Source organism: Salmo salar, chromosome 24 (genome assembly GCF_965601325.2).
Source record: "Salmo salar chromosome 24, fSalSal1, whole genome shotgun sequence".
In the NCBI taxonomy this organism is placed as follows: Eukaryota; Metazoa; Chordata; class Actinopteri; order Salmoniformes; family Salmonidae; genus Salmo; species Salmo salar.
In genome coordinates, this window is record NC_138314.1 from 2,705,932 (window position 1) to 2,724,631 (window position 18,700).

The 18,700-nt window shown below is 40.0% G+C and overlaps 1 pseudogene; it reads left to right on the forward strand.

Annotated features, from left to right (window-relative positions):
* Nucleotides 1–6,230: 6,230 nt before the first annotated feature.
* On the forward strand, nucleotides 6,231–7,635 carry LOC106584878 (E3 ubiquitin-protein ligase TRIM39-like; annotated as a pseudogene).
* Nucleotides 7,636–18,700: the final 11,065 nt, after the last annotated feature.

Genomic DNA, 18,700 nt, shown 5'->3' on the forward strand with positions numbered 1-18,700 from the left:
CGCGTGACGTTCAGAAAATATTTTCCCTCAAATGCTTCCGGTGAATCAGCGCTACAATTTACAAAATTACTATTCGAAAACATTGGTAAAATATAATATTGTCGTTCAAAGAATTATAGATTAACATCTCATGAATGCAACCGCATTGCCAGATTTAAAAATAACTTTACTGGGAAATTACACTTTGCAATAAACGAGGTGCTATGCTCAGAAAAATAGGCTAGGCAATACATGTTAGCGCCATCTTGGACTCATCTAAAATCAAATATACTATTGTAAATATTCACTTACCTCTGATTATCTTCACCAGAAGGCACTTCCAGGTATCCCAGGTCCACAACAAATGTAGTTTTGTTCGAAAAAGTTAATAATTTATGTCCCAAAAGCTCCTTCTTGTTAGTGCGTTCCGAAGGCTACTCATAATGCGGGACTTGTCCTCTCGAATGTGCAAAAAAAATGTATTTACGTTCATTCAAACATGTCAAACGTTGTATAACATAAATCTTTAGGGCCTTTTTCAATCAGAATTTCAATAGTATTCAAGGCGGACGATTGCATTGTCTTACTAAACGTTTCGGAATGAAAGAGTACCCACGGGCAAGCGCATCATAGTAGTAATGGCCCTCCCTCTATGACAAACTTTCCAGGCCTCTCGTTCGGTTAGTTTTTACCGGAGAAGACTCAAACCACTTTGTAAAGACTGTTGACATCTAGTGGAAGCCTTAGGAAGTGTTAAATTAATCCTAACTCACGGTGTGTTTCATAGGCAAAGAAAGGGTTGAAAGTGATTCCACGAATCAGATTTCCACTTCCTGTTAGGATTTGTCTCAGGGTTTTGACTGCCATATGAGTTCTGTTATACTCACAGACACCATTCAAACAGTTTTAGAATCTTCAGAGTGTTTTCTATCCAAATCTACTAATTATATGCATATTCTCATTTCTGGGTAAGAGAGGTAACCAGTTTAAATCAGGTACGTTTTTTATCCGGCCGTGAAAATACTGCCCCCTATCCCCAACAAGTTAATTAACCTCTTACATCTAGACGTTCCGCTAGCGGAACACCTGCTCCAATATCCAATGATAGGCGTGGCGCGAATTACAAATTCCTCAAAAATACAAAAACTTCAATTTTTCAAACATATGACCATTTCACAGTATTTTAAAGACAAGACTCTCCTTTATCTAACCACACTGTCCGATTTCAAAAAGGCTTTACAGCGAAAGCAAAACATTAGATTGTCAGCAGAGTACCAAGCCAGAAATAATCAGACACCCATTTTTCAAGCTAGCATATAATGTCACAAAACCCAGAAGACAGCTAAATGCAGCACTAACCTGATGATCTTCATCAGATGACACACCTAGGACATTATGTTATACAATACATGCATGTTTTGTTCAATCAAGTTCATATTTATATAAAAAAACAGCTTTTTACATTAGCATGTGATGTTCAGAACTAGCATACCCCCCGCAAACTTCCGGGGAATTTGCTAACAATTTACTAACCTCTCTAGGCTAGGCGGGACGAATTCGTCCCACCTACGTAACAGCCACTGCTATTCTGTGGCGCGATTTTCAAAACCTTAAAAATCCTATTACTTCAATTTCTCAAACATATGACTATTTTACAGCCATTTAAAGATAAGACTCTCGTTAATCTAACCACACTGTCCGATTTCAAAAAGGCTTTACAGCGAAAGCAAAACATTAGATTATGTCAGCAGAGTACCCAGCCAGAAATAATCAGACACCCATTTTTCAAAGCAAGCATATAATGTCACAAAAAACAAAACCACAGCTAAATGCAGCACTAACCTTTGATGATCTTCATCAGATGACACTCCTAGGACATTATGTTATACAATACATGCATGTTTTGTTCAATCAAGTTCATATTTATATCAAAAACCAGCTTTTTACATTAGCATGTGACGTTCAGAACTAGCATTCCGACTGAACACTTCCGGTGAATTTACTAAATTACTCACGATAAACGTTCACAAAAAACATAACAATTATTTTAAGAATTATAGATACAGAACTCCTTTATGTAATCGCGATGTCCGATTTTAAAATAGCTTTTTGGTGAAAGCACATTTTGCAATATTCTGAGTAGATAGCCCGGCCATCATGGGTAGCTATTTTGACACCCACCAAGTTTGGTTCTCACCAAACTCAGATTTACTATAAGAAAAATTGGATTACCTTTGCTGTTCTTCATCAGAATGCACTCCCAGGACTTCTACTTCATCACCCAATGTTGTTTTGGTTCAAAATAATCCATAGTTATATCCAAATAGCGGCGTTTTGTTCGTGCGTTCAAGACACTATCCGAAGGGTAACGAAGGGTGACGCGCCCGGTGCGTATCGTGACAAAAAAATTAAAAATATTCCATTACCGTACTTCGAAGCATGTCAAACGCTGTTTAAAATCATTTTTTATGAGATTTTTCTCGTAAAAAAGCGATAATATTCCGTCCGGGAGTCGTTGTTTTCGTTCAAAGACTGAAAATGTAAACATGGAGTCGTCTCGTGCACGTGCGCACCAGTCTCATTGTTCTCAGATTGACCACTTACCAAATGCGCTACTGTTTTTCAGCCATGGCCTGCAAAGTCATCATTCAACGTTCTGGTGCCTTCTGAGAGCCTATGGGAGCGTAGAAAATGTCACGTTACAGCAGAGATCCCCTGTTTTGGATAGAGATGGCAAAGAAGGCCAAGAAATGGTCAGACAGGGTACTTCCTGTACAGAATCTTCTCAGGTTTTGGCCTGCCATTTGAGTTCTGTTATACTCACAGACACCATTCAAACAGTTTTAGAAACTTTTGAGTGTTTTCTATCCAAAGCTAATAATTATATATTCTAGTTTCTGGGCAGGAGTAATACAAATATTAAATCGGCTACGTTTTTTTATCCGGCCGTGAAAATCCAGCCCCCTATCCATAACAAGTTAAGTCATCTGTTGTTTGGGTAAGAGATAACCTTCCTGTGGAACAATAGATAGTCGCCAGTTCACACTGAACTCAAACAGGCTGTGACCGACACAGTGGAGAAATTAGGGGCAGTTTGTACAGAATTACATGTCAATGCAACAGGTAAAAAAGATTATGATTACAACAAAGTTGTTTACCTTAAAAGGTGCCCAATTCAGCTTTATGGGACACTCTATGATCTGATGTGTCTGAAGTATAAATGTGTCTGAAGTATAATTCTGTATATGCATGGGATTGAGACTTCCTGCCCAAGATGCAGTAAACGTGATTAATGATTAAGAATTTGTAGGACTGATTAAAATGTAGCGTAGTGAAAAGTAAGTACATGTTTATTTTCTTTCTTCCAGGGCTGATGGAATGTCTGCTACCAAGTTTTTTAAAATGTTTATCAATTATTCTATATCTCTCCCTTTGAAAGGCTTCCTGAGGCAGGTGGCTTAGGAGAGCAGTTAAAAGTGCCCGGAGTTCAGCAGTTAAGGAAACTCCCAAATTAAGCAAGGCCTTGCCATTCTGTTTGTGTTTACCCTACGATTTTTGCTACACACACATCAGCACCCACACACAACCCACCTATTAATTAATATTTGTTAGTGGTTAATATTCTGTTTGATTTAGAAGTGTGGGGTCTTTTATTTTGTTTTAGTGGGTTCTTCACAGGTTAGAAAGGATGCTGTACACAAATTAAAGTTTCTATTATCAGAGTTATGGTTGCACACATGTAAATTCTCTTGATTAGAAGAAATGTACTGAAAAACCCAATGTAAACCTGATACACAAAATGTTTGAAATATCTTTAAATAATGTCTGGGGTACAGGAAAACAAACACTCACTTAATAGGGCTGACTGACCTCTGGCTTCTGTTCTGACTTCCTGGTGAGGCCTGATCACCCTCACTAGAAAGACAGCAGACATTGTTTTGTTTTTTATGGGCTGTGCAAAAACAAAAAATTAGGAAGTTTATAATTTATCAATAGTCCTATGTGTAATTTGGACCACAAGAAGGACAGAGAGAGAGAGAGAGCTGTCTCTAGTCTATTTGACCATTACCTTATGGGATACAATTATTTCCTTACGGCTATCATTATTATTTCCTTACGGTTATCAAGAGAGAATTCATTTTTTTCTTCTGATTAGTTTATTTTTTATTTAGCAAGCAGTGTTGTTGTTATTGTCGGACGTATGAATCACAATGTGAGTCATGTGTCCAAAAGGGGAATTACTGATCCCCTGGGGCCCTTTGATAAATATGCAAATTGTTTTATTCACATGCCTGCCTGTAAAAGGAAAAAAGAGATGTTGGTAATGGTTGACAGTTACTCCAAATGATTTGAGGTTTTCCCCACCTCCAGTGATATGTGTATTGCCGTTGTTGTTTTGTTTTCATTGTTTTTGTCTTGCTTTAATAACAAATCTCACCAGATTGGGTCTGCTGGATGGTCAGGATTTATTCCTAAGGATTAGCCCTCTGACTCCCTGGCATGTAACTCTGCTGTGAGATTGCCAAGATGATAGGGGAGTATAAGCCAATTACATTTTTAAAATAATAACAAAAGAAAATTCAACAGTGTGTTGTTATTCTCTAAGACATTTGTCTTAGAAGTCTGGATTTCTTGAATTAGAAAATGCCCTAAACTAAACTGTTGTTCTGGTCTGTCCTCCAGGTTATGGCGAAGGTGACCACAGATGGTGTCTAGATGCATGGAAGATAATTCGGCAGAGAACAGTGTGAACTTCAACACCCCCTCTAACTGGCTGAAAATTGTGAAAATTGTGTTCATTATGGTCCTTAACCAATTCTACCGTGAGACCTGAGTCAAAGCCAGCATACAGAAGCTATCAACTGCCTTTTGAGTATCTGGAGCATCAGCAATTCTGGGTTCGATTACAGGCTCAAAATGGCCAGAAACAGACTTTCTTCTGAAACTCATCAGTCTATTCTTGTTCTGAGAAATGAAGGCTATTCCATGTGAGAAATTGCCAAGAAACTGAAGATCTCGTACAACGCTGTGTACTACTCCCTTCACAGAACAGAGAAAACTAGCTCTAACCAGAATAGAAGGATGAGTGGGAGGCCCCAGTGCACAACTGAGTAAGAGGACAAATACATTAGAAAGTCTAGTTTGAAAAACAGACGCCTCACAAGTCTTGAACTGGCAGCTTCATTAAATAGCACATGCAAAACACCAGTCTCAACGTCAACAGTGAAGAGGTGACTCCGAGATGCTGGCCTTCTAGGCAGAGTTCCTCTGTCCAGTGTCTGTGTTCTTTTGCCCATGTTAATCTTTTATTTTTATTGGCCAGTCTGAGATATGTCTTTTTCTTTGCAACTCTTTCTAGAATGCCAGCATCCTGGAGTCACCTCTTCACTTTTGACATTGAGACTGGTGTTTTGTGGGTACTATTTAACTTCTCTGGGATATGTGGGACGCTAGCATCCTTTGAAGATCTTCTTCTGTTGGCACTCCAATATGTCCCATAACCATCACAAATGGTCCTTTTGTTCGATTAATTCCATCGTTATATATCCAAAATGTCAATTTATTTGGCGCGTTTGATCCAAAAAAACACCAGTTCCAACTCGCGCCACATGACTACAAAATATCTCATAAATTACCTGTAATCTTTGTCCAAACATTTCAAACTACTTTCCTAAAACAACTTTAGGTATTTTTTAACGTAAATAATCGATAAAATTTAAGATGGGATAAACAGCGTTCAATACCGGAGGAAAACAATGTGGAGCGTGCTTTCTGGTCACGTGCCTCTATCAAACAGTACACTTCCCTCGAGCCTCGTTCTGAACAGCCTTACTTCTTCATTACACAAAGGAAAAACATCAACCAATTTCTAAAGACTGTTGACATCCAGTGGAAGCGATAGGAACGGCAAGCAACTGCCTTAGAAATCTAGGTTCCCAAAGAAACCCCATTGAAAAGAGAGTGACCTCAAAATAAAATCCTGGTTGGTTTGTCCTCGGGGTTTCGCCTGCCAAATAAGTTCTGTTATACTCACAGACATCATTCAAACAGTTATAGAAACATCAGAGTGTTTTCTATCCAAATCTACCAATTATATGAATATCCTAGCTTCTGGGCCTGAGAAACAGGCAGTTTAATTTGGGCACACTTTTCATCCGGACGTGAAAATACTGCCCCCTATTCCAAAGAAGTTAATGAAGCTGCCAGTTGAGGACTTGTGAGGCGTCTGACCACGGACACATACTTATTTTCTTACTTTATTTTGGTCATATTTATTTTATTTTATTTCACCTTTATTTAACCAGGTAGGCCAGTTGAGAACAAGTTCTCATTTACAACTGCGACCTGGCCAAGATAAAGCAAAGCAGTGCAACAACAACAATGTAGAGTTACACAAGAGGAAATCTTCTAAGGATGCTGCAATTCATTTTTCATTAAAGGAGCTGGCTGACAAATATGCAGGGATATTGAAAGCAGGAGGGTCCAGGGAAGGGAGGAATGATAGTTATCCAAAGGATGACAGAGAGATCATTTGTAGTAAACATACATATGAACCAACGTGGTTATGTAAGGTGAAGCAGAGAGCTGTGGGTCACAAATGTGAATCTCCTGATGACCATGGACACACATTCATACCCTTACAGCAGGCAGTGCAAGACATGAAGGAAAAACGAACATCTGTTTTAGTCACTGCAGGACAAGTAGACCAAATGTGAAGACTTAGAGGAGACATGCAATGCTCCAGGAAGCAGCTGGGAGCGACAGAGAGGCAGATCAGGGGGGAGCTTGAGAAGCTTCACCAGTTGCTGAGAGAGGAAGAGGAGGCCAGACTGACTGCACGGAGGGAGGAAGAGAAGGAGAAGGGTAAGATGATCGCCAGAGAGAAAGAACATCCAGGACCAGATCACCTCTCTTACAGAAATCATCCCTGCTGTGAAACAGAACCTGCAGAAACAGAATGTGTCATTTCTCAAGAGCTACAAACACACCCAGACAAGCTCCAGAGCCCAGTTCACACTGCCAGAACCACAGCTGGTCTCAGGAGCACTGGTAGATGTGGTCAAACACCTGGGAAATCTGCAGTTCAGAGTCTGGAAGAAGATACAAGGGATTGTCAAGTACACTCCTGTGATTCTGGACCCCAATACTGCTGAATGTAGGCTCTCTCCGTCTGATGATCTGACCACTGTGAGACATTTAGAGAAAAGGCAGCAGCTCCCTGACAACCCAGAGAGGAACAAAATTTACGCCATTGTTCTGGGCTCTGAAGGGTTCAGCTCAGGAAAAGACAGCTGGGAGGTGGAGGTAGGGGACCACTCTCACTGGTATATAGGTGTGGCCAAGGAGTAAATCAACAGGAAGAAGGAAATATTTGCAACTGCAGTGTATAGATAGTGGGCCATAAATTTGAGGAGAGGTAAATATAGTGCAGGAGATAATAGTCTCACGCTGAAGAGGAGACCCCAGAGGACCAAAGTGCAGCTGGACTATGACAAGAGGGAGGTGTCTTTCTATGACCTGAAAGACATGACACACATCTACAAATACAGTGTTTACTGAGAGAATGTACCCATACTTTTCTAATGGAAGTTTGGTGATGCTGACCATCCTGATATACATATCCGCCAATCAGAGGTCTCTCTGACAGTGATGTAGTCCCGATAAGGTGAGAGTGTGAGAGTGTGAGAGTGAGAGTGAGAGAGAGAGAGAGAGAAACATTTCTTCAACAGATGATGTAATATCTGAGAGAGGAGCTGAAATAGTACTTTGTTTATACAAGCTCTCTCTACACAGGTCTGATCTGTGAATAGGATTTTCTCCCATTACCTTCATGTTGAAGGCATTTTTTTAAAATGATGCTCTCAAACTATGATCCTACTGCACAAACTGTTAATGTTAAGATTTTTTTTAAAATATTGAATCAATAAATGGGTAGTCTTATGCCTTATCTGTATATGCTTTGCTAATCACTCTGTATCAAATCTTATTTGAATAATATTTCTGACATTTTTCGACATGAATCATCTATGTACAATTATAAAGTAAAAGTTGTTATACTTGTGACATTTAAAAAAAGTGTAAATATTAAATGGTAATATATTATTTACTAATCTCTATAACAGATGTGAACTGTTCTGATTTGAATAAAACATTTCTTCTAGTCAATAAAAACACAGGAAGCATGTCTTTGATCAATAAATCTATTTTTATTTAAATTCAAATTTTATTGATAACACCTAACCATATTTCCTTAAGTTAGAGAAACACATGTAGGCCGACACACACACCAAAAAAAACATTATCTTCTACAGTATATAGTGCCAAATAAGAGTTATTTGCCTTGTAACCATAGCAGATCCCTTTTCGGTGCTATATAGAAAGAAGCTTTTTTTCATGGTTCTATAAAGAAATGTTCATAATGTTCTAAATGGAAGCTTTATGGTTCTTTAAATAACCCTTTCCTAAAGTCATATGAAGAACCATTAATAAAAGGGCATATACAGTATAGCACCAGAAAAGGGTTCTGCTGCGGTTACAACCCTTTTTAGGGCTATATAGAACTTTTTTATATGGTTCTTTATAGAATCTTTATGGAGAATGGTTCTATAAAAGAACCTAAGTCAATCTGAAAGGTTCTTTATAGATCCTTTTGAAGAACTACAGGTTTTGTTTTATTCTGGTTAGCCATATTACAGTTGAAGTCGGAAGTTTACAAACACTAAGGTTGGAGTCATTAAAACTTGTTTTTCAACCACTCCACAAATGTCTTGTTAACAAACTATAGTTTTGGCAAGTTGGTTAGGACATCTACTTTGTGCATGACACAAGTAATTTTTCCAACAATTGTTTACAGACTATTTCACTTATAATTGACTGTATCACATTTCCAGTGGGTCAGAAGTTTACATACACTAAGTTGACTGTGCTTTTAAACAGCTTGGAAAATTCCAAACAATGTCATGGCTTTAGAAGCTTTTGATAGGCTAATTGCCATAATTTGAGTCAATTGGAGGTGTACCTGTGGATATATTTCAAGGCCTACCTTCAAACTCAGTGCCTCTTTGCTTGACATGATGGGAAAATCAAAAGATATCAGCCAAGACTTCAGAAAAACAATTGTAGACCTCCACAAGTCTGGTTCACCCTTGGGAGCAATTTCAAAACACCTGAAGGTACCATGTTCATGTGTACAAACAATAGTACGCAAGTATAAACACCATGGGACCATGCAGCCATCACACAACTCAGGAAGGAGACGCATTCTGTCTCCTAGAGATGAATGTGCTTTGGTGTGAAAAGTGCAAATCAATCCCAGAACAACGGCAAAGGACCTTGTGAAGATGATGGAGGAAACAGGCACAAAGGTTTCTATAGCCACAGTAAAACGAGTCCTATATCAACAAAACCTGAAAGGCCGCTCAGCAAGGAAGCCACTGCTCCAAAATTGCCATAAAAAAGCCAGACTATGGTTTGCAACTGCAGATGGGGACAAAGATTGTACTTTTTGGAGAAATGTCCTCTGGTCTGATGAAACAAAAATAGAACTGTTTGGCCATAATGACCATCGTTATGTTTGGAGGAAAAGGGGGAGGCTTGCAAGCCGAAGAACACCATCCCAACCGTGAAGCACGGGGGTGGAAGTATCATGTTGTGGGGGTGCTTTGCTGCAGGAGGGACTGGTGCACTTCAAAAAATAGATGGCATCAAGAGGCAGGAAAATGATGTGGATATATTGAAGCAACATCTCAAGACATCAGTCAGGAAGTTAAAGCTTGGTCGCAGATAGGTCTTCCAAATGGACAATGACCCCAAGCATACTTCCAAAGTTGTTGCAAAATGGCTTAAGGACAACAAAGTCAAGGTATAGGAGTGGCCATCACAAAGCCCTGATTTCAATCCTATAGAAAATTTGTGGGCAGAACTGAAAAAGCGTGTCCAACAAGGAGGCCTACAAACCTGACTCAGTTATACCAGCTCTGTCAGGAGGAATGGGCCAAAATTCACCCAACTTATTCTGGGAAGCTTGTGGAAGGCTACCTGAAAGGTTTTACCCAAGTTAAACAATTTAAAGGCAATGCTACCAAATACTAATTGAGTGTATGTAAACTTCTGACCCACTGGGAATGTGATGAAAGAAATAAAAGCTGAAATAAATCATTCTCTATAGTATTATTCTGACATTTCACATTCTTAAAATAAAGTGGTGATCCTAACTGACCTAAGACAGGGACTTTTTGCTCGGATTAAATGTCAGAAATTGTGAAAAACTGAGTTTAAATGTATTTGGCTAACATGTATGTAAACTTCAGACTTCAACTGTATATTGTTAGAATTCCATAGGCGTTGAAAAGTTAAATCAATGTGCAGTTCGCAAACAATTCCATCTTTTGAACGACTCGAGGACTGTGCTCTCAGATGCAATGTAGCCCTGGTTTTGAGTATCATGGAGAGGCCAGAGATAGCCAGCCTAGTAAATTGGGCTAAGGAACAGAAGTTGGGTATTTGAGAATGCCATGATAGACTCAAGAGTCATGATTAATTTTTCTGAGTGACTCGTTCGTTTGACCTGCTAGTGCTGGTCGCAATGAGTACTACAGCAGGATTAATTCATGCTCCTCCGGCTCAGCGGCTCCAGAGACATGCTTTAACTGTCTGTCATATCCTTGCAGGGAAATAGATAATTTACATTTTAGTCATTTAGCAGACACTCTTATCCAGAGCAACTTACAGTAGTGAATGCATACATTTCATACGTTTTTTTTTCTTCTTTTTTTTTCTTTCATACTGGTCCCCCATGGGAATCGAACCCACAACCCTGGCATTGCAAACACCATGTCTACCAACTGAGCCACACGGGACCACGAGTATCATAAGCATATAGAAGAAAAAAACATGTTAAGAACTGATAATTGATTGGATGGTGCTAGAATGACTGCAAATGACTGATTATTGAATGATATGGACACAGCTTTGCACAACCAAAATATACACAGCCTCTGCTCAACAAACTCGAACTTGCGAACGGCATTGTGCTTATCATCTCACGGCAGTCAAGCAATGCGTTCCGCCAAGAGTTGTTCACAATGAAGTCCAGCTGCGGCCACAACTAGACCTTGTTTCAAATGTTTCAAGAAACCTTATTTGTATGGCTAGCAATCAACAACTACATCCTGCATTGTATGAAGCACACGTTTAAAAGTTTCAGTCACAAATGACAGCTCCAATAAGCCCCTTATGGTGAATGACATGTGAACGAGAGGCTTGTAGAATCATGACTCTTTTGAGTTTTCAGTTCATCGTTCACTGGTAGAGGGTCCTGCGTGCTCTGGGCATTACTGGCTCAAATGAGTCAAAAGATTTGTTATTTTGACTGAAGGAGTCAAAAAGATCTGAGTCAGTAAAAAGAGCCAAACTTCCCATCACTACTGCTGGGGTTCCCTGAGGAGAGAATTGAGAACCACTGATTTAGTCAACTGTTCTCAAATGACACAAGGCCATAAATGAGTCCCTCACAAGACACTGTCACTGGCCATAGTCATAAACAACATGTAATGACATATGTGACGATGTGAACACATCCTCACTTAATAAAAGACTGAACATTTCCCAAGTTTTGCTGTATGTGTATTTATGAATGTACTGTATATTGTGTAAATGGCCCTGTTTTCTATCACCATTTCATCTGGCTATAGAGTGATATATTTTCCACCATTTTGCCTGAATCAGTTGATTGTCTTTAATTGAACGTGTGTGTGGAATGTTGGTATGACAACACAGGTTGGCTAATTGTAGGCTCCTCCCACTAATTGAGTTGACGCACTACAGGTGTTTAAATGTTTGTGGGAGCCTGCCAGTTTGAGTGAGAGGTGAGCAAGGAAAGACCTGTTTGTTTTATTGTAGGTCTTAATTGGTTTAGGCTGTTTTGATATATTTATTCAAATAAATCTCACATTTTGAGAAGCAACTGATCCTGATTTTCAGTGAAAACCTTTTAATGTGAAGGGCATCGGCTACCATCCTGCCCAATGGCATAGTAAGTTGATGTTTAAATGTATTTAAATGTTCTGTCTTTTTGTGCAACCCGATACAATTTGGAGCAATGCTAGTGTATGTAAAATAAAGACTTGCTTTGCTAAAAGCAGCTAGGCATCAGCCAGCCTTTTCACAGCATAACACACCAGATTACATAAACTGGAATGACACTCACGGTTGCACAACAGCTGTGAGCAAGCTACACCCCAAAATATTGTAATGTGCCTCCACATTTTAATTATCACTAAAAGAGGAAAAATCCCTTTTCTGAACTGCAAAGAGCCATTTGAAGGGCTCAGTAATTTTTAGTCATTATGGTTCCACACAGAACATCACCCTTCCCGAAGAACCCTAATTTCTAAGTGCGTAGCACCTTAGAACAGAGCGAGAATCAAATATATTCTACAAAATGAAGACCCAACTGCAGAGAAATTAGGTTTTTAAATAGAGGGACTATTTAAAAACAGTGAAATTAGAAATACTAGCTCAGTGTTGTCAGCAGGTGAAGCTGGAGGCACTTTGTATTCATGTTAAACATTTTCCACATTATCTAAAGAAACGCAGTCCACTGTGTTTTCACCTCAAGTCTTCTGGAACTGATGAAACAGCTTGCATATTGGGGAGTTACTTTAGGTGCTGTAGTGCTTTACAATCTCAGGCAATTCTACCCACTTATCAGCTAGTGGTGCTTTATTACATGTGTCCTCTAGTGGGGTTACAGTGGAACTGCAGGTGTTCTTTATGCATCCTGTCGTGTAAGCCAGGATTCAATCAGATTTGTGGTAATCAGTATTAATTGACCAAGATTAAAGTACATTTTGAATTGAGACATTAGACATCTTCTGATCAACTAGAATATACCTTTATTTCATACTAGTGTTTGACCAAAAAGATAAATACAAACCCATACTGGACTAGAATTATGAGGAACAGCGTGAGTATCAAACAGGTTCAGTCTCTATTGAGAGGTCACCACAGAGCAGGGGTGCCAAACTCTATTCCTGGAAGTGTCTTGAGTTTTGCTCCTCCCTTGTACTTGATTGATCAATTAAGATAACTGATTAGTTAGGACCTCACCTGATTTGTTAGGTCATAAATGGGAACTGCCTCCTCAAACCAACTTCTGTTTATAAATGCCTATGTGTGATCAATATGAGTCAGAAACATTAATTATAGTGTCAAAACTGACTATAAAGAGTAAATGGGATCATTTTGATCAGCCTCTAATCCAAAACTAGATTTGGAAGTGAGTGCGTTATGACGGGTATGGATGAGTTTGGTATGGATTACTTGCATGACACTTTTGCCAATGATATCCAATAGAGCCCCACAGTGGAGGTATAATAAAACCTAGCGGTCAAACAGGGAAATGGTTCCAATTTTAGTTCCACCAATTTTCCCCGTAGAGGATTTTAGAAACACTTAAGGGCTGTTTTGTGTAGTATTACCCGGGCGTGACATTTTGATAACCATGTTAATCTCTCTCGGACAAGGGGACAACTAAATATTTTTGGCTCTATTTATACTCCGATTTGGAAATGCTAATTTGCATCAAAGTAGACATGCAAAACTACAAGCTCCTGCATGTAATTTCTAGCTGACACCTTTGCTACGTAACTACCTTCTCTCGCTCTCTCCGAGGACCATGCCTGATGACTCCTGGTTGTGCTGCTGATTCAGTTTCTGCTGTTGTGGCTGTGGAACCCTGACCTGTTCACCGGATGTGCTACCTTGTCCTGGACCTGCTGTTTTTGTCTCTCTCTACCACCCTATGTCTCAACCTCTGCCTTGCTATGAAAAGCCTACTGACATTTACTCCTGAGGTGCTGACCTGCTCCACCCTCTACAACCACTGTGATTATTAGTTGACCCTACTGGTTATCTATGAACGTTTGAACATCTTGAACGATCTGGCCTTAATTCAAAACACTCATATGCATGTTAGAGCTTATGCATATGGTTATGAGCCCAGGCCTGAAAAAAAAGGAAATAACCTGAATTAAAATTATAGCCTACCGCATATTACGCATGGCAGGAAAACATTACACAACCGATTTTCAAGATGTCATTGGTCTAGACTCCAAAATTAAACAAATTTGAGTAATTGCCTTTGAGTGTGGGCTGTATTATGCATCCTGGATGGACTGATTATCTTATGCTACGCTCCAAAGTGCGTATATCTATCCATGAGTCTGGGAGAGAACGTATAGCCGTAGGCCAGGGATCATCAACTAAATTCAGCCACAGCAGGATTATTATAGTTTTCTTTGAGCGGATGGTCTGGGTGCCGGAACATAATTACTAGTCACTCTTCCGCAAGTTTAGTAAATTGTTTCTTGCGAAAACATTACTATTGATGTTACCGAACAGATTTCACTTGGTTTGCCAAATTAAGCACTGGGTAGCCCATGGCATACAGAGGACTACCTACCACCTGTCGGGCAACAGGTACAGGGGAAGAGGGGTTTTGATGGTGTAAGTTTAAAGTTGTAAAACAGTTGGCTATTGTGTTGAAAGCATTGTACACTGTAATTCCAAATGGTAGCGCATAGACACTCTTCCCAGGGCTGTGGGGGCACGTGGAGTTGTGGTGGCCGGGGGTGATGTTAAACAAACTCAAATATATTTGGGTTTTGTCGGGCAGCAAAAACGTGCTCCTCAAACAGTGGTTGATGCATGGAGTGGAATATTTATTTCTCAGCTGCTCATATTAAGCACATGCTCTGCTATAACCATTGCCATGACCTACAAAACGGTCTGGCAGGGAAGCATGCAGCCTCCATTCACTATTTGAGTGCACACCGATGAAATGTATTTTTTCCTCTGCCACTGTTCCCCATTTGATAATGGGCCATTCTAAATCAAAGCTACTTTTATACATATTAGTAAAGACGAGATTAAACAAGTCTGAATGGTAAAAATATGATCACTTGAGTGAACAGCTGTGCAGCCTGAGACAAGGAACAGAGTGCAGCCTTTGCTATTTTCTCAAATGATCAATATCCTATTCATACAACGTATTCAAATACCATGAGACCGGCAGTCTTATGCATGACAATAACCAGCTGCCAAAATGTCAAGACAGCCACAGCCCCAAGATTAAACACTATAGCTGTGTTAGAATACCCATACTAACATACTGTATACTACATACTTAATGCGTGTATATACTATTAGTTTGTTTTAGTATACTGTAAACGAACCAGTATCCTTTCAGTTGAGCATACTAGCTCTTTGCCGGTTGACCGGAAGTTGATGCTGTTGCTATGCATCCTCTTGCTAGCTAGTTAGCACAAATTACTAGTTAGACATTTTACGACTTCGGGTGTGTTCTTAAATTCAATCTGGAGTGCCAGAGTGCGCTCGTAAATTCAGAACATTGTCAGATTGTAAATTCAGAGTGTTACGCTCTCAGAGCGCACACTGAATGCTTGAGCCCTTTTTCAGGACCCTGTCTTTCAAAGATAATTCATCATCTAAATAACTTCACAGATCTTCATTGTAAAGGGTTTAAACACTGTTTCCCATGCTTGTTCGATGAACCGTAAACAATTAATGTTCACCTGTGGAACAGTCGTTAAGACACTAACAGCTTACAGACGGTAGGCAATTAAGGTTATGAAACTTCACAGTTATGAAAACTTAGGACACTGAAGAGGCCTTTCTACTGACTCTGAAAAACACCAAAAGAAAGATGGCCAGGGTCCCTGCTCATCTGCGGGAATGTGCCTTAAGCACGCTGCAAGGAGACATAGCAATAAATTGCAATGTCCGTATTGTTAGACGCCTAAGACAACGCTACAGGGAGACAGGACGGGCAGCTGATCATCCTCACAGTGGCAGACCATGTGTAACAACACCTGCACAGGATCGGTATATCCAAACATCACACCTGCGAGACAGGTACAAGATGGCAACAGCAACTGCCCGAGTTGCACCAGAAACGCACAATCCCTCCATCAGTGCTCAGACTGTCCGCAATAGGCTGAGAGAGGCTGGACTGAGGGCTTGTAGGCCTGTTGTAAGGCAGGTCCTCACCAGACATCACTGGTAACAAAGTCGCCTATGGGCACAAACCCACCGTTGCTGGACTAGACAGGACTGGCAAAAAGTACGCTTCACTGACGAGTCGCGGTTTTCTCTCACCAGGGGTGATGGTTGGATTCGCGTTTATCGTCGAAGGAATGAGCGTTATACCGAGGCCTGTACTTTAGTGTGGGATCGATTGAGGTGGAGGGTCCGTCATGGTCTGGGGCAGTGTGTCACAGCATCATCGGACTGGGCTTGTTGTCATTGCAGGCAATTTCAACACTGTGCGTTACAGGGAAGACATCCTCCCCCCTCATGTGGTACCCTTCCTGCAGGCTCATCCTGACATGACCCTCCAGCATGACAATGCCACCAGCCATAATGCTCATTCTGTGTGTGATTTCCTGCAAGACAGGAATGCCAGTGTTCTGCCATGGCCAGCGAAGAGCCTGGATCTCAATCCCATTGAGCACATCTGGGACCTGTTGGATCGGAGGGTGAGGGCTAGGTCCATTCGCCCCAGAAATGTCCAGGAACTTGCAGGTGCCTTGGTGGAAGAGTGGGGTAACTCACAGCAAGAACTGGCAAATCTGGTGCAGTCCATGAGTTGGAGATGCACTGCAGTACTTAATGCAGCTGGTGGCCACACCAGATACTGACTGTTACTTTTGATTTTGACCCCCCCCCCCCCCCCCTTTTGTTCAGGGACACATTATTCCATTTATGTTAGTCACATGTCTGTGGAACTTGTTCAGTTTGTCTCACTTGTTGAATCTTGTTATGTTCATACAAATATTTACACAAGTTTGCTGAAAATAAATGCAGTTGACAGTGAGAGGGTGTTTCTTTTTTTGCTGAGTTTATAAGTAGCGAACTAACATACTGCTGTGATGATATGCTATGTGGTTCGTAAGGACAGCGTAGCTAATAAATTGTCAGCCAACTTAATGTGTAAGGTAACTTATTTGAAAAGTCATTTATTACATTGCTCAACATTATGTTAACATTTGTCATTAGTTAAAGCAACTAATTCGTTTTCTGCTATCATTGGACTTTGGCTGCATATTTTCTTCAAATCTGAAAATGTGACGCCACGCCCATTTCCTGAAAAATTGCATTATGGGCCCTAAAGTAGGGAAATATTGAATGCGGTCCAAACACTTAAAAGACACCCTATCCCCTCAGCCCTCAAATTAAGTGGACACTTCTGAAAACGTATCATGACGTTTGATGAGTATACACTTGTACGGCAAGGGGCGAAGGAGGAAGCAATTAATTTTTTTTTGTTTTAAATGGACCACCCTTGGCCGGAAATTCATCACTCGTTCATCCCGCGGTGATTGTTTTCAGCCATATGTGCTACAGTCAATTGAGTGCATGTCTACTTATTTATATAATCCTACTGTATGATAGCTAGCAAATGAATTAGCTAACTAACGTTAGCCTGCCTAGCTGGAACTTCTGAAAAAGGGAAATGTTTTATTTCTACATTTTCCAAAAGAGAACCAAACAAAATCGTATTTACTTTTTACGAAACGTTTTTGTGCATTAGTAGCACAATTTCTAACTTATTTGCATTTGTTTTAACTTACAATTGTATGTTGACTTCTCCATTGATCTTGTAAGTTTTCGCAGACTTTTCTTACCGAATGTACAATCGTCGTGAATTGAATTGTGGGAGTTTCAGGCCCCGGAGTGAACATAATTGTACATTGGCAAAGCCGACTAAAAACGAGGGCTGAGGGGCTTACGTTGCAAACTTCCCTTGCTTGGCTAATCATTTGGACCGCCCTCCAAGATGGCAACAGGGATTCCCCCAAGGGCATAAGGCGAGGTTACGTGGACGAGGGTGTGTCTTAAAACTTCTTATGGCTTGAATCCCGTTAGCGGGATCGATATGACGACAGCCAATGAAAGTGCAGTGGCAAATTCAAAACAACAAAAATCTCATAATAAAAATTTCTCAAACATACAAGTATTATACACCATTTTAAAGATAAGATTATCCTTAATCTATCCACAGTGTCCGATTTCAAAGGCTTTACGGCGAAAGCAAAACATTAGATTATGTTAGCACAGCACCTAAACAAGAAAAACCACACAGCCATTTTCCAAGCAAGGAGAGGCGTCACAAAAACCAGAAAGTCAGCTAAAATGAATTACTAACCTTTGATCTTCATCAGATGACACTCCCAGGACTCAATGTTACAAAATACATATGTTTTCTTCGATAAAGTTCATATTTATATCAATAAACCCCATTTTGCATTGGTGCGTGATGTTCAGAAAATGTATTTCCACCAAAACGTCCGGTGAATGAGCACATCAATTTACAAAAATTCACCAGTTATTGAAAGAATTATAGATATACTACTCGTTAATGCAACAGCTGTGTCAGATTTTAAAATAGCTTTTTGGCGAAAGAACATTTGTCAATATTCTGAGTACAGAGCTCAACCATCAAAGCAAGCTATACAGATACCAGCAAAGTTCTGGAGTCAACTAAACTCAGAATTAGTATTATAAATCTTCCCTTACCTTTGCTGATCTTGGTCGGAATGCACTACCAGGACTCCTAATTCCACAAGAAATGTTATTTTTGTTCGAAATACTCTGTCCAAATACCTCCGTTTTGTTTGTGTACAGATCACTATCCAAA